Here is a 14,434-nt window from a genome sequence, read left to right on the forward strand (position 1 = left end):
AGACACAGGAAAGCAGGCACACCGATTTTTCATTAGACTCCTTAAAAATACTTCACACTTCAGCACCTTTCACCTGAGAATCTTGGTCTTTTATGAATTCTAATTAATTAAGCTTCCCAATACACCAGTAAAGTCAGAAATGTCATCATCCCCATATAGAGAGAGAAGAGTGAGGCAGAAAGAGGTTGAATAATTTTTTAGTAGTTATGTGCCAAGCCAGGGACACAGTCATGGAAAGAATCCCAGATCTCTACTCTCAGGCTCACAGTTTAACAACTAGGAAATTCTCTATTTCTCTGATTTACATCCTATTTAGAATGCCTACTGCTGCATTATAATTTATACAACTAGTATAACTATAACTAATGTATCTAATCTCCAGTTTAACTTAAGAAGAGTGAAGGATTTAAAGCAAATCAAGAGCGAAAAAATGAATGTGAAGTTTCACCCTGAAGCACGTTATAATGCCAGAGTTATAAACCCCTGAACAAGAGGGTTTATAATGGAAAGGCTGATAAACTAACAATGATGGCAGCACTTAAATATATTTATGTCACGATCTAGCAACATATGGTATTTCTTCATCTCTAAATTAAAAAAGGGAGGAAAAAAAGAAAGTAGGAGGGAGATAAAGCATTCATAGGAACCAGGAATAAATGAAGAGAATGAACCTGGCGTTACCCAATTGTGACCTGTCCAGCTAATTAGGAATGACAGTAAGAGGCTACAAAATAGCATCTCATTCAGTAGGAGGTAGGGAAAAAAAAGCCCAAGTAAATAAAATCAATCTAAAATGATATGATACATATTAGCTCCTTATATTAAGCTTCTAATCCTTTAGGCACTTTATAAATATTAAACAATCAGTCCTGGTGAGACTGATAAATATCCATAATATATTTTACAGATGAAGAAACAGACAGAGGGTTAAGTGACTTGCCCAGGGCCAAAAAGAATAATCAGCCATTGGATTGGAAATAACTATATGACTGCTTGTCACAATACAGTGCCCTGCTCAGATGCTCAGGTGGCTTCTGAAAAAAGTCATTCCACTATCAGAAGAATCTTGCTAAGGGTTAATGTGGTATACATCTGAAGTGTGAATGCTCATTTTCACTAGGCTGGCTGTTTTCATACGGCATCCAGCTACCACCACTAGATATATCCAAAAAACTTTCAAACTCACTCAGTTTTCTCTATCCAGTATTATGTAGTCAGATATCCCAGATGCTATCTCCAGTCCCATCAATCATAGAATCATAAAGGCTGGAAAAGAGCTCCAGCATCAAGACCAACCTTTGAGGGAACACAACCATATCGACTAGACCACAGCACCAAATGCCAGGTCTAGTTGTTTCTTGAACAATTCCAGGAACAGTGACTCCACCACCTCCCTGAGCAGCCCATTCCAATACTTGACCACCCTTTCAGTGAAGAAAAACTTAATGATATCCAACCTGAACTTCCCCTGGCAGAGCTTGAGGCTGTGTCTTTCTGTCCTGTCACTTGTTGCCTGGGAGAAGAGGCTGATCCCTACCTGGCTACAACCTCAGTTGTTCTACCTTTCAGGTAGTTGTAGAGAGTGGATGCTTATTACTGCTACATTTCTATTGTGAGATTTATTAGGGGGGGAAAATGGAGCCTTCTTTGTGCCACAGGGTGCTTCTCTGACTTCGTCCTTGAATCCACCAGGGTTGCTGATGCCTTGCCAGCCCTAGTACACTGTCTCCCTTGCCCTGCTGTCCCTCTCCTTCCCAAGGGTCCCAGCTGGGTGGACAGGCCCACTGAGCCTGTCAGGGGCTGCCTGTCCTCTGCCCCACAGAAGCACCACGTGGATGGGATGGCATGGAAACCCTGCACCAACCCAGCACAGATTGGGCAGAGTTTTAGGTTGGCCTCTACAGTGCAACTCATGTGCAGAGAGGCCACCTCAGATTCCAGGACCCTCATTGCAGACCACAAGCACACTGTCAACACCTGGGCTCTGCTAAGGAAGAAGCTCCTGCTCAGGGCCAACAGAATGCTCACAACTGCCACAGCCCCAAGACGCATTAATTAACACGGCACAATGACCAACACACGCACAAAACTCAATCCTTTTCACCAAGAAACTGAGAGGAAGAACAAACTGTGACATCAAAGAGTAAAGCAGAAGTTTAAGTTGGTTTAACATACTCTTAGTCTCTTTTACATATAGAAATATTTTCTTTTATGCTTAGAAACATAAGGATCACAGAGACAGTAAAATGGCTTGAAGATAGATAACAATTCTAATTAAAAATGTTATTGAACAGGAACAGGTCTGATAAAGCTGCTTCTACTTTTTCAGAATAATCACACCACTTCTGTGATATATAATTGTCCTCACCTTGCAGATGATACAATGAAACATTCTCTGTATTCTTTGTTACTACTGTGTTTAACAGTGCACTAGATTTTCACCTCCTTGTATAAAAGACAGTTAAGCTAAGTAAGAGACAAGTAACTGCTGAGACCATAAGATACACAACATAAAGGACTGAAACAAAATGTGGAACAAGAGGTTTTCCTCATTCTGACCTTCAAAAATAAAAAAAAAGCGCCAAAATGCATTGCAGCCTACGCTGAGTGGACCCCCCTCTAGCGGGAATGCTCGTGTACTTCAATCAGCACCCACACCACCCCAGCAAAAGAGAACATTACCTTAAGAATCAGGCAAGCACCATTTTTCTCTTAATCGCCTTCAGAATACGTGCCTTCCATTCCAATATATAAAAATAAACAAGACATTCATTATTGCTTTAAGATAATCTGATGCTAATTAAGACCTTCCCATTATACACCTATTTGTGGCAGCTAAACATTTTCAATTTTAGCTGGCTGTTCTGAGTGTGTACACATGTAAATATCTTGGGTAGGTGGAGTGTTTTTCTTTTACAGTGAAAAATTCACTGCATCACCAAAAAGTGAAGACTTGATTCTTAAATGAAGCACTGTTGATTTCATGTACATATTTATATCTGTATCAGATACATCAACTTTCCCCTAGGCACTGCTCTGAATCTCTTCTCCAGTCCACACTTCCCGTCCTCAAAATACAGTGCTACAGTTGAATACTGTTTGCCCTGTATTTAATTTCTATGTAAAAGCAATTTTTGATCACTGTTCTTTGGTCGGTTTTTTTCCAGTTTATCTGAAGAACCAAACAGCCTTTTTGCTTCTAATAAACAAACCACACTTGCAGTATCCTGCAATTCTGGGCTAGAAGGCTATTGTAAGTGGTAAGGGGTAAATGAAGGGGTTGCATTCTAGGGAACGTGTGTATTAACCATACACTGTGGATCAATTACACGAGACACAATTAGTGGTTTAAACAGGAGTATCCCACAGCTTAAGCATGCCTGTCCTAACTGGGTAACTGACCGTTCCTATAATCTGCTCCCCGCTGCCACGCCTAATCCAAGTGCAGCCTTCTGGGATGGCCAGGATGGGGTCCAGAAACCTTCCCAGTGCATGACAAGGTGAACTTCCCACCTCCCTGCACAACTTACACGGACTTCAAAATGGGCAGCTATAGCCAAGACCACTACTGCTTATGTAGTATTCTATGATTCAACATTTGAATAGAACAGCATTTAGTATTTTTTTATAAGATGAAAGGATTCATAGAAGTCATGTCAGCCTGAAGGACCCAATGAATAACGTGTGGAGTACCCTGAAACAAGATGGGGAGTAGCCTTGAGTCTCTTTTTGTCAGAAGTAATGAAAATTTGTCAGTAGTTCTATTTTGCTTCTCAATAAATGACTCATACAGACCCAGTTCAGCAAAGAATATTGCATCGCGACCAAGAGACTTACAGTAAATTACACACAGTCATTTTTACTTCCCTGTCAAAGAAAAAAGGAGCTGAAACATAGATAGAACCCTTGAGGTGCAATGCTGAACATGGCCTTTTTGGAACAAAGTTGTACAACCTAGTGATCAGATCACACAAGGAATTATTGTAATTTGGTCTTCTTCAAAGCCATATTCAACATTGGTTCAGTTCTCAGCTCAGCCCAGGTCCTTCTTGGCTCATCAAGACATTGTTTGAGATAGGATTAGATGAAACTAAGCAAGAGTCATGGGAAGTGGAATATTCATTTAAGAGGAGGAATTACAGCCACACTTAATGCCCAGACTGTTATCCAAACAACAGAATATGAAATACCAAGTACACAAGGACAAAAAAACTAACTCACAGAAGACATGGGTTACAAAAGCCCTCTCCACCCTGTTTGGGGGAATCTAAACATAAGCACTAACAATAATTTCTGATGCATGCTCATTCCCATGTAATATTCTGTTAACATTAATGCTGAGAAGGATCATCGATCTACATTTAACTACCCAGGCAAAAACTTCCAACGCAGCACACACTTAATGCTGCTCTGAGACTCGGGCTGGAGCTCCTCGGAGTTCACCCAGTGGAGCCACTATTTGCAGCTGGCAGGTGAGGGGGATACAGCTACTCTGACAAGGGACATAGTAGACTAGAGCAGCTCTGATCAAGACAAAATATTTTATATGAGCACTTACAGTTTCTGTGGTTCACACATGAGAATTTGCCCAGCTGGCTGCAAATTTTATAGGCTTTCTATTGTCATTTGTTTGACATTATTATTCTAGGAAAATTATAGCACAGGGCTTCTCTGATACCTAGAGGGTTTTCGCCAACTGCCTGCTTACTAAAAAGGTATGCCTCTGGCTCTTCTAAAATATGTTCAAAACAAAACAAGTGTGTAAGTTAATACCTGCATTTTGCAATACTTTTGTTTTCCCTGTTCGGTAACGATCAATCAGTTTAGAAAGAACTCTCTTCCCCGTAATAATAAAATCTGAAAAGAATGAGGAAAGACAGGTGCATCCTCTTGAATTACTACTGCCAGATCACCTTGCTGTTGGGGTGCACTTCTTGCTCAATCATGCCAAGACACCACATAACTGTCCAATTCAAACTGGTCTTGTACCCATTTTTGCCTTCTGACTTATGCAGGACTTGGTGACTTTTTCCACTCCTGGGGAGGGAGAGGCTCTGTAGTTCCAACAACTCAGTGGGTCACATTAGCCCAGGTGCAGAGCAATTCAAACGTAACTCCAATTACTATTTCCATATACCAATCCTTCTGAGCTGCCTATAGGAAATAGCCTGAATAGCATGGAACGCTGAGGATGCTGTAGTGCTTGGTGCAGATACGCCCTCATAATCCTTTTCTAGTGTAGATTTTCAGTGTTTCAGTTTTTTTCCATCAGGCCACCCAACCACACACCACCAGTTCCAAACTCATCTTTTAAACGAAGGTGATAGGATGTTAATCTAGTTTTCATTTTTCAAAGCCTTTAGTTTATTTTGAAGATTAATACAGCTATAGTCATTAATATCTTTATGAAATCCAGTTTAACTAGCTTTAATATCTCCCTTTGCCATCCTTTTCAAGTAATTAGGATTCAGTAATTGTGGCAAATAATTGTCCTTCTCATTGGAGCAGGGAGAAACCTACGTGACCCACACTAGTTTCTGGCAGTTTTCAAGGATTTACTGAGGATGTACACAGCGTTAAGTGCCCACTGAACTATGATAATAAACTTCAGTAACTGCAACAACTCTTCCTTCCCTCTTTTCTCTGCTACCAGCCACCTGTTTATTTATTTTTAATTGCAATCATGCATGTACTTCAGGCTAGGTTTCAGGTCTGTAAGTGAGCATTGGACACGTTCCCTGGGCAATCCTTGAATAAATACACCAAAGACACACCTTTGTTATGACCCTGAATCTATGCCTGAAATAAAGGTGTGTCACATAGTATATATCTCATGAATTAAGGATAGATCAGCTGAAATTTCCTTACTTTCTATACAAAGGCTGTTGAGACTACTTATTCAGGCCTTTCAGTTAAGTAAATGCTATCGCCTCACAGTTTGACCTATGTAAAAACTGGAAGCCATGTGACCCAGTTCAAGGTAATTATTCATTAATCTGGCATCCCCTTTTTCTTAGGCTTTCCCTTTCATTTTTTTGCTGCTTCTTTGTAGTATCAGTCATTTATTTCTTAGCTCACTGGGTCTAGCAATAATAAAGAACAACGTTCTCATTTTTGAAGACACAACTTTAGGTCGAAAAATACAAATTAAGTAACAAAATGATCCCTCTTTAAATGATAGAGTAACTTTGTGTGCAACTTTGTGTTAAAAAAGCCTGAAAAGATGTTTCAAGAAACTATTCTGCAGCTCAAATTGCGTATTATTTCTTCTCATTCTCCTTATTAGCATGTACAGACACCACAGTGGCTCAAGGACGCAGCTCACTAAAGCAGCTCTGTTCTTGGTCAGCCAGTGATTGAGATAAAACACAATGGTGTATCATGTTTTTAAAACCTAGTTAGTGGAACAGATCTGTCCTGGTCGTATTTTTGAAGTTTTTCTTAAACGTCAGTGCTTTTGGGGAAGCTGATTCACAACAATTAAAAAAAAAAAAATCATTCACATCTCTAGCATTGAGTCCAACACACATTGTTGGATGTGCTATTGACTGATCTGCTGATTTAGTCTCCCTTTGCAAATATTTTGCAAAATCCTGGGAACAAGGTCAATCTCTGAGAAGAAAATATTAGCTAACTAAAAGTAATAACAATCAGCCTTGTGAGATATAATACAACAGAATTAGACATGTCGAGGCACCTCAGGAGAAAAAAAAATCATGTGCTAAGGGGCAATTTCTGTTAAGTCAGAAGACAGAAAAGTATAAAAGTGCAAAAAATACTGAGATTTGCACCAGGAAACAAATATTACAATTCCCAGAGAAACTGACATTTGAGATTGTGTACATCTCTGCCCAGTACACCTTCACTGAAGGAGAATCTTCTATCTGTGAGCACTCTCCCATCCCTTACAACTCTGTCACACCTTACTGCTCCACAGATCCCTTATCAATAGTGGATCATCAGTAAATTCATGGCAGTAACATGCTCATTTGTTCTTGTCATTAGGAGATGAAACAGGCAAGATATATATAAACACACACATACCCATGCACGTTTTTCCACTGTAAGCATATATTCAAATTCTTTTATATTTTCCTGTCATACTGTTTTTCATATATATATGCAAAAGATGTGTAACATGCAATTAGTTCTTTCACACCAGAACACTGCATGAAACAGAGTAACTGCACTAAAAATGCTTTTGATATTTATTTGTTTGACAATGTAGAGATCAAAATGACTGTTGTACATAACCCAAAATCTCGGAGCAGTTGCTATTTAATTTCCCTTAAGAAAGGAGTGGTAGGTACCATAAAAACAAAATTCCAACCTTATGCATTCTAATATGTGGGAAATCCTGAAAAACTGTCATTATACCATGTGACATAAGCCGTAACAATTACTGCCACCAGTAAGTCTTTTATTTAGGTATTGTGACTGCATCTTTTCTAATCCATTTGTATTTTTCGCTCTCTTGTTCCAACACTGCGATTTCATTTTAATTCCCTGCTTTCAAAACTGAGGAACATAAAACCTTGTCTGCAAAGGGGCTCTACAGCAGCTGCCTTTGGGTACTACCACGCTGTGGGGCTACAGAGGAACCACTACAGAAAACCTCAAAATAGGGTTTAATGCCGTTGCCCTCTACCAGCAGAGACACAGCTCAGCCACTGCCACAGCTCAGTGACCCAAGGGCACATCTGAACAGCCCCAACAGCCCTTTCCAGACAAAGCTGGGCTCCTCAGCCTAAATAGAAGATGCCATCCACCAGCAACTAGGGGGTGGTAATGAACAGCTGCATTGTGCCATAATGTTTCTAACTAGTCCCAGAAAGTTCCAGAAAGGCATGTTTTAAAGCCACCACTGGTGAGTGGGAAGGGGTTTTGCTGCTTAAGGCTGCTGTTGCAGAGTACTGCTCTGTCCCCTTTACCTACATCTCTACGTAAAAAGTGAAAACAAACACAGTTCCAGATAAAACTGCATGTCTTAACAATCTTGTCTAAAAGAAGTTAAATATTTTGCAGCAAAAACTGAAGATAAGTGACCAAGGACAAAAATCTTTACAGAAACAAAGCTTCAACTCTACACCATTCTGTCAGCAGCTTTCTTATTTAATTGAGCCCGTATACAACCAACATCAAAGATACAAAGCTATTTTGTGCTGAAAATATTGGAAGCATGTTAGGAAGAGGTGGCAAACAGAAAGGATCTGTCAAAGGTAACAGATGTATCAAGGGCACCAAGCACTGTGAAGAAGGCGTTAATTATCTATGCTGAAAAAGAAAAGGTGTTTGAAAAACAGAAACTGTTTTCAAGAGATTCAACATATTCCTATTGTGCTCAGGAGAAAAAGCTTCCCGCACCTTAGAGAACATTATTTTGAGTATGTGGGTTAAAAAGAATTTTTAGGCGAGTTTAAACATAATGTAGGGAGCATTCTGTTTCACAAAAATGATTTTAACTTCAAAACCTTTACTGTGTCTCGCAACCAATTGCAATCATAAATTGCATTCTTTATTCATACTTTTAATGGAATGGGCAACTTACAGAACCTAGCAGAATCACAAAAATAACAGGAAAATAAGAACACCTTTTTGAGCACCTTCTTGTAATTTAGCACCACTTCCCACAGTACTTTCAACTCACACCCCACAAGAACTGTTTCATTTTTCTTCTTGCTTTATCTGAAAAAAGTGGTGCTTTATGAAAAAACACCAGATCACACCAAGGCAAAATTTATCACTGTAAGATCTACCCTACATACATCTTATGGTCTTCTGTACTTGTTTTCTAGATTGTATATGGTACTACTTGCTCACAACCCAATTCTGAGTCAGAAGAAACTGATTCTTTATTATACCTGTGCTTCCTCTCTCCAGCTTCCCTTGTAGGACTGGTGAATTGGGACTTTCTAAAACACGGTTTTGAGAAAAATGATTAGCTAACGTAAAAATTATCCTTTTCATCTTCAACAGAAAAAAAATCAGAACAGATCCAAAGGAGACCGAGTAACGAAAGCAAGAAAAGCCTACGCTTTTATACAAAAAAAGGCTGAAACATATTTTTCTGAAGATGATTAGAACATACTAAATGCATGTCTGATATCGCACACTCAGCTAAATTAATGTTGCTATAGGAGTGTGATACAATTAACAAGAGAACCATGGTGCTCCATGCAATGGTAAATTATGTGGGGAAAGGATCAAGGCAATTGCCAGCACTATGTGACACACGCTCAAAACTTGGTTCCTGCTTTCCCAAGTAGATCAAAGGCTCTTCCTGACATCCCCTTTTCCCATGCATCATGCCATATACAGAGAGTGGCTGATGCTGACAACATCTGGGCCACTCGTGTGGGCATCATGTGCATATTGTCAGATCTGGTGTACAGGTTTAGAAGGGATAGTTTGCACAACAAACTATGCACACACCTGCCAAATAACCATGCAGTCGAATTAATTGGGCAGTGTTCTGTGTTTCCATCTTTAACTTGAAAAGGTAAATCTGTGGAACAAGACTCAGCTAACTACTTAATTTTTGCCAATGATAGGAGCTTTCCTTTTTAATGATCTTAGGATGTGTCCCCATCGCCTCCACACGTGGTATGAAGACTGATAAACACTCTGACTGGATTAACTGCTTTAAAAATTATTCAGATGTCACAGCTGGCCAGTTTTTGACCCTTCTGGTATCAAGATTTAAGAGTTGACTGGGAAAGAACAAGTGCTCCAGTCAGTGCCATAACTCCTCCACACTCCTCCAGCTCACAATAGCAATACAATTCCTCAGAACTTAAGGAAAAACTGTATCTCGCATCTAGCCCAGCTTTACACTGAACATTTCAACGAAGTAGGCAAAAATACCAGCATTCCTAGGAATCATTTCAGTCCTAATTAGGGTGCATAATAATAAAAGCTTAGAACAACCAAGGAAGGGCTTACTTTTTTTTCCATTTTACTTGAGTTCTCTAGACATTGTACTGAAGAAAAGTGAGCACAAGCCCTGAAAACATGTCCTCCAAAAACACACATTCCATAATTCACATGCACGTAGCCCAAATCTGCATACAGGAATCAAACAATTAGGTTTCTCAAATGCTTGAACTACTTATACAGCTTGGGACTTTCGCAATGCAAATGCACAACATATAATTTTGCTGACCACTTAAGCATTTCACTTTTTTGCTATAGCCACAAACAAACAAACAAATAAACTAATTTAAGTCGAAATTCTTCTCGAAGTTACTGCTAGCAAATAGTGGCTCACTTATAAAAGCCTGATTAATTGCAGAATCTTGGCTTCAGTATTCAATTACATGTTAGAATATTAAAAATTCTAGTCTATAAACAATGACTATGAAACTGTTTATAGCATTTTTAAGTATTTTATTTGAATACTGCAATATGAACTGTAAATGTTCTCCCCCCTCCCCCACTTTTCTTCTCATTTGTTTGCTGCAGTATCTTCATCCAAATAGAACAAGAACGACACTGAGGGAAAAAGGAGAGGAGAAAGGATGTGGCAGGCCATTGACACACCACCTCCTCACAAACTCTGATTCTTCACTGTGCTTTATGCCTGTTCTGTGAGTTTTAGTCTGGATCTACAAGGGTGCTTCTGGATAATTACAGGATACGAGCTAGCATTTTTTTCCCAGCTTGTCTCAATTTCAAAGTAAACCTCCTCTTCATTCTTTTATTGTTATTCAAAGTAAAACAGCAAAACAAATCAATTGCTAACAGCCTTGTGCAGGTTTCCAAACTTATAATTTCTGTATGACAGTGTGCATATAAGGTAATATTCAATGTAGCTGTACATCTCCAGGCATGAAAACCTAGTATAAATCCTTAGCTTCAATGACCACTTTTGGAAAGATTTCTTCTTGACATGCATATGTATTTATATATATACAAACACATAAGTAGACATGTATCTTACAAGTACCCCAGTAAAGGTTTTCTTTACAACTTTCCTGAAGAACTGAATCCCAGTGGTCACTCTGCTTTCCAGTTAGGTTATCTGCATTAATTGTAACACAAAGCTGGCAATTCCAGAGACTACTTTTTATACTTATTTTAAGCTCATTTTACTCAGAATATAAAGAAAGACCCAAACTACAATTCTAAAGCTGAAAGGCTAGAGTTTTAGTTTCTGAATTGTGCAGTCCTGGCAGGGCTTTTCAACACTTTCATGTTTTGTGGAGTCCATTTTATTTCAGTTCATTTTATTTTATTCATTTCTACTAAGGCTCCCCTTTTCTCTAACAATAAGGAATGTAGAACTGTATTTACAAGGAAGCTAGTCATGGACAGGTTTTGCTGCAGCTCATTTGTTATGTCTCACTCTGAGTTTACAAACAGCTGTCCCATGCATCTCCACTGGATACAATTTTAGTCTAGACAGGAGAAATCCAAGCTACTGCTGCCCAAACAACATAAACACAGGAAGATTTTCAATCAATCATTTCATTAATAGAAACACATCTAATAATATAAAGGGGAGGGTGTTTTGGAAGAAAGCCCATTTCAGAGCCTGAAACAGCATAATTGCGTGGTATTGTTCTTGTGCTAGGCAGGGCTATGGAACGACACTCTCACAAACCAGATTTTGGTGCTGTGGTACATTTCAATAAAATAAGCCTTGTTTCTCCAACACAAGTGGCTTTCAAGACCACTAACAACTTTGAAATAAATGGTAAACAGACTAAGTAAGACTTGCACAGCGCTGGCATTCATCTCTGCTTTGATACAATCAGGTCAGTGCCCACATAACTATATTTCTAGCATGACCATTATTTCTGGTTTGTTTCAAGCCGTTTTACCTGGGAAAAGTATGTAGCTACTAACATACTAAGACTCTTCTCCTGTTCTCATCTGTGCCAGCCTGTTGTCTGTCCTCAGTCATATAAATGTCTCGAAATAAGCTGCTTTCCATGCAGCTATTCCTATGTTGTTATGTTTCTTAGAGAAAAACACTGCGGTCTCCCTTGTTATGTTTGGAACATCCACACACTAAATTGTAAAAAAAAAATTAATTTAAAATGAAGACCACTGCAATGCTTTTCCTTCAAGAGGAGGAAGGGGAAGAAGCTATTCTTCGGTCCACCTTTTATTTTTTATTCCCGAGTAATAGCTTTCCCTTCATCAAGAGGCTCAGTTTACCATCCTGATCTCAGATCAACTTTTACCAGTGGGTGTCAGTGTAACAGTGTAATGATATAACGGGGGGAGGACAGGGAGAAAACGCATGCAAAAATAACGATTAAGTTTTATTTTTAGATGCTACATTTATGTTAAAAGTAAAGAAAGAAAATGTTTTCTTTCAAAACCGATTTCACTGCAGATTTATTCTGCAAAGATCCTCCAACTGCTTGTTTGTGCCAAGTAATTAATTTCAATTTTTGTTTTCCAAGCCTAAGTATCTCCTCTGTGCATACACACATACACACAAACATGGACATGCAGTAAATGTTTGGTATATAAACCTTTTTTCATCGTTTTGACAAAGTGACACTGTCTCTTTAATTCAAATTTCACAGTGAACAGTTAAGAGGCTCTGTGGACCCCAACTTATTAACCTGTGCCAATTTAACTAGTATTACTCAAGAGGTTCGAAAACCTAAAAATAGGTGTTAATCTGTGCAGACTGACAGCTACTAATCAGTACCCGCCCTGCCACAACTTCTGTCCCTCCTACTCCTTGAAGGGGGGCAAGTACAGCACATGGGGAGGCAAGAAAAGGACAGTCCCCATGGTGTGGTTTTGTGTGTGTGTTTTGTTTGTTTGTTTCCGCTTGTCTTTTCTGAAAGGAAAAAAAAACCCACCAAGTGTTATTTAGTACAGCTCGGCTTTAAAACTTGTTTCCGTACTAACAAGCAATGGCTTCCTGAAATCAAGAACTGCTTGAACGTCCAAATCCTTCTGCCGAAGTAATAAAAGCCTTTCGTTTTACATACCTTAAAAATAAACATGCTTTAAAAAAATCCAGTTGCCTTAGCTCCAAATCTAGTTAGATACCATTTCAAATTTCAAACGTGAAACTTTGCCTTTTCAAAAGCTGCTACATTAATTAATAACCTAGTTCGGAGTCTCTCTCCACCAAAGCACAAAGGTACGTGCCTGTGCCTACGCAGGTACGTCCTCTTCTACCCTTGCTCGCTTCCCGACCATAAGCCTGGCACTCCTGTGCCATGGAGACAATTCTGAGTTATGTGCTCACACATCATCTTTATTAAACACAAGAAGAATTAAATTCTGAGTGAAAAGCAGCCCAAGTTGTGGCTCGCAGCTGTAGCTGTAGCGCTGCCCCTGGAACCAGACCCTACAAAACGGGGTTAAAATAAAGAGTCGACCGGGACAGGCCGATAACTGAAGTGTCAAATTAAAAATATGCGCCGAAGTAGGTTAGGTCTTTCCGTATATAACTCGTACTGCCCGGGACATGCAGGGCTGTGTTAAAAGGAAAGACCTATCGTTCCGAGCGAGCTACTGCGGGGCAGATTTGCAGGAAGTACCAAAATACCCTACAACAACTCTGTTGCAGCCATTGTTAACAGAAGGAAGTAAACAACGCTGTGCTAAGGCTCTTGCGCCTGGCTGGAACGGGGAGAGAGCAGAGGAGCCCCCGCCGGGCCGGGCCGGGCGGGCTCGCAAATGGCGGCGCCAATGGCGGCCCGCGCGCCCCTCCCCCGGACCTGTTTTTGTGCGCTCTTGCCCCCCCCCGTCCCATCCCCCGGCCCCTCGCAGCCATCAGCCGCTCGTCCCAATTACGCTGAACGAGTCGCAACTCATCCAGGCTGAAAGTTATATATTAAAAAGAGAGCGGGCGAAGCGTGGGGAAAGAGGTCGAGAGGGACGAGGGGGAGGGAAAGCGGAGAAGAGCAGCTGAGAGTTGCGGCCGGCGAGGGCACAGCAAGGGGCGCTCCGCGCCTCGGCGCTGCCAATGGCCATGCGACCTTTTATTTTGGGCTCTGTCCCAGGTCAGCAGAAACTTCCCCCCCTCCGTGTTCCTCCCGCTCTCCCACTCCTCTCAGGAAAAGATCAATGTCTTGGGAGCCCATTCCTTTAATACACGTCCTAAAAAAAATTAAAACGGGGGAAAAAAGCCCCAAGGGCCAAGTACACCCCGGCCGCCCGACGGTGCTCGGCCCGGTGAACAGGGGCGGGGGCAGGGCCGGCCTGTGAGAAGCGGGTCCTCTCTCTCTCTCCGAGTTCCAAAGTTTCCCTATTTAGGTCGCCTCCAGCTTTCGTTGCTCTTTGAGCCACTCCGAGGAATTAAACAAGGACCACTAATAGGCGGAGGCCGGGGGAGGAGGGCGGCCTTGGGCAAGGAGCAGCCGCCTGCCATTCGCCTCGGCCCCGTGCTCTTGCCCTCACTCGCCATCCTCCTCCCTCCCCGTCGTGTGTGTGGGTTCACAAAGGCACATCTGTGCGT

General features: G+C 40.7%; 1 protein-coding gene across 5 annotated transcripts in view; it reads right to left on the reverse strand.

Annotated features, from left to right (window-relative positions):
* The window catches only part of ARID1B (AT-rich interaction domain 1B), a 324,234-nt gene that overhangs the window by 144,642 nt on the left and 165,158 nt on the right, over positions 1-14,434 (reverse strand). The gene's annotated exons all lie outside the window — the stretch shown is intronic.

Source organism: Sturnus vulgaris, chromosome 3 (assembly GCF_052056855.1).
Source record: "Sturnus vulgaris isolate bStuVul1 chromosome 3, bStuVul1.hap1, whole genome shotgun sequence".
Classification (NCBI taxonomy): domain Eukaryota; kingdom Metazoa; phylum Chordata; class Aves; order Passeriformes; family Sturnidae; genus Sturnus; species Sturnus vulgaris.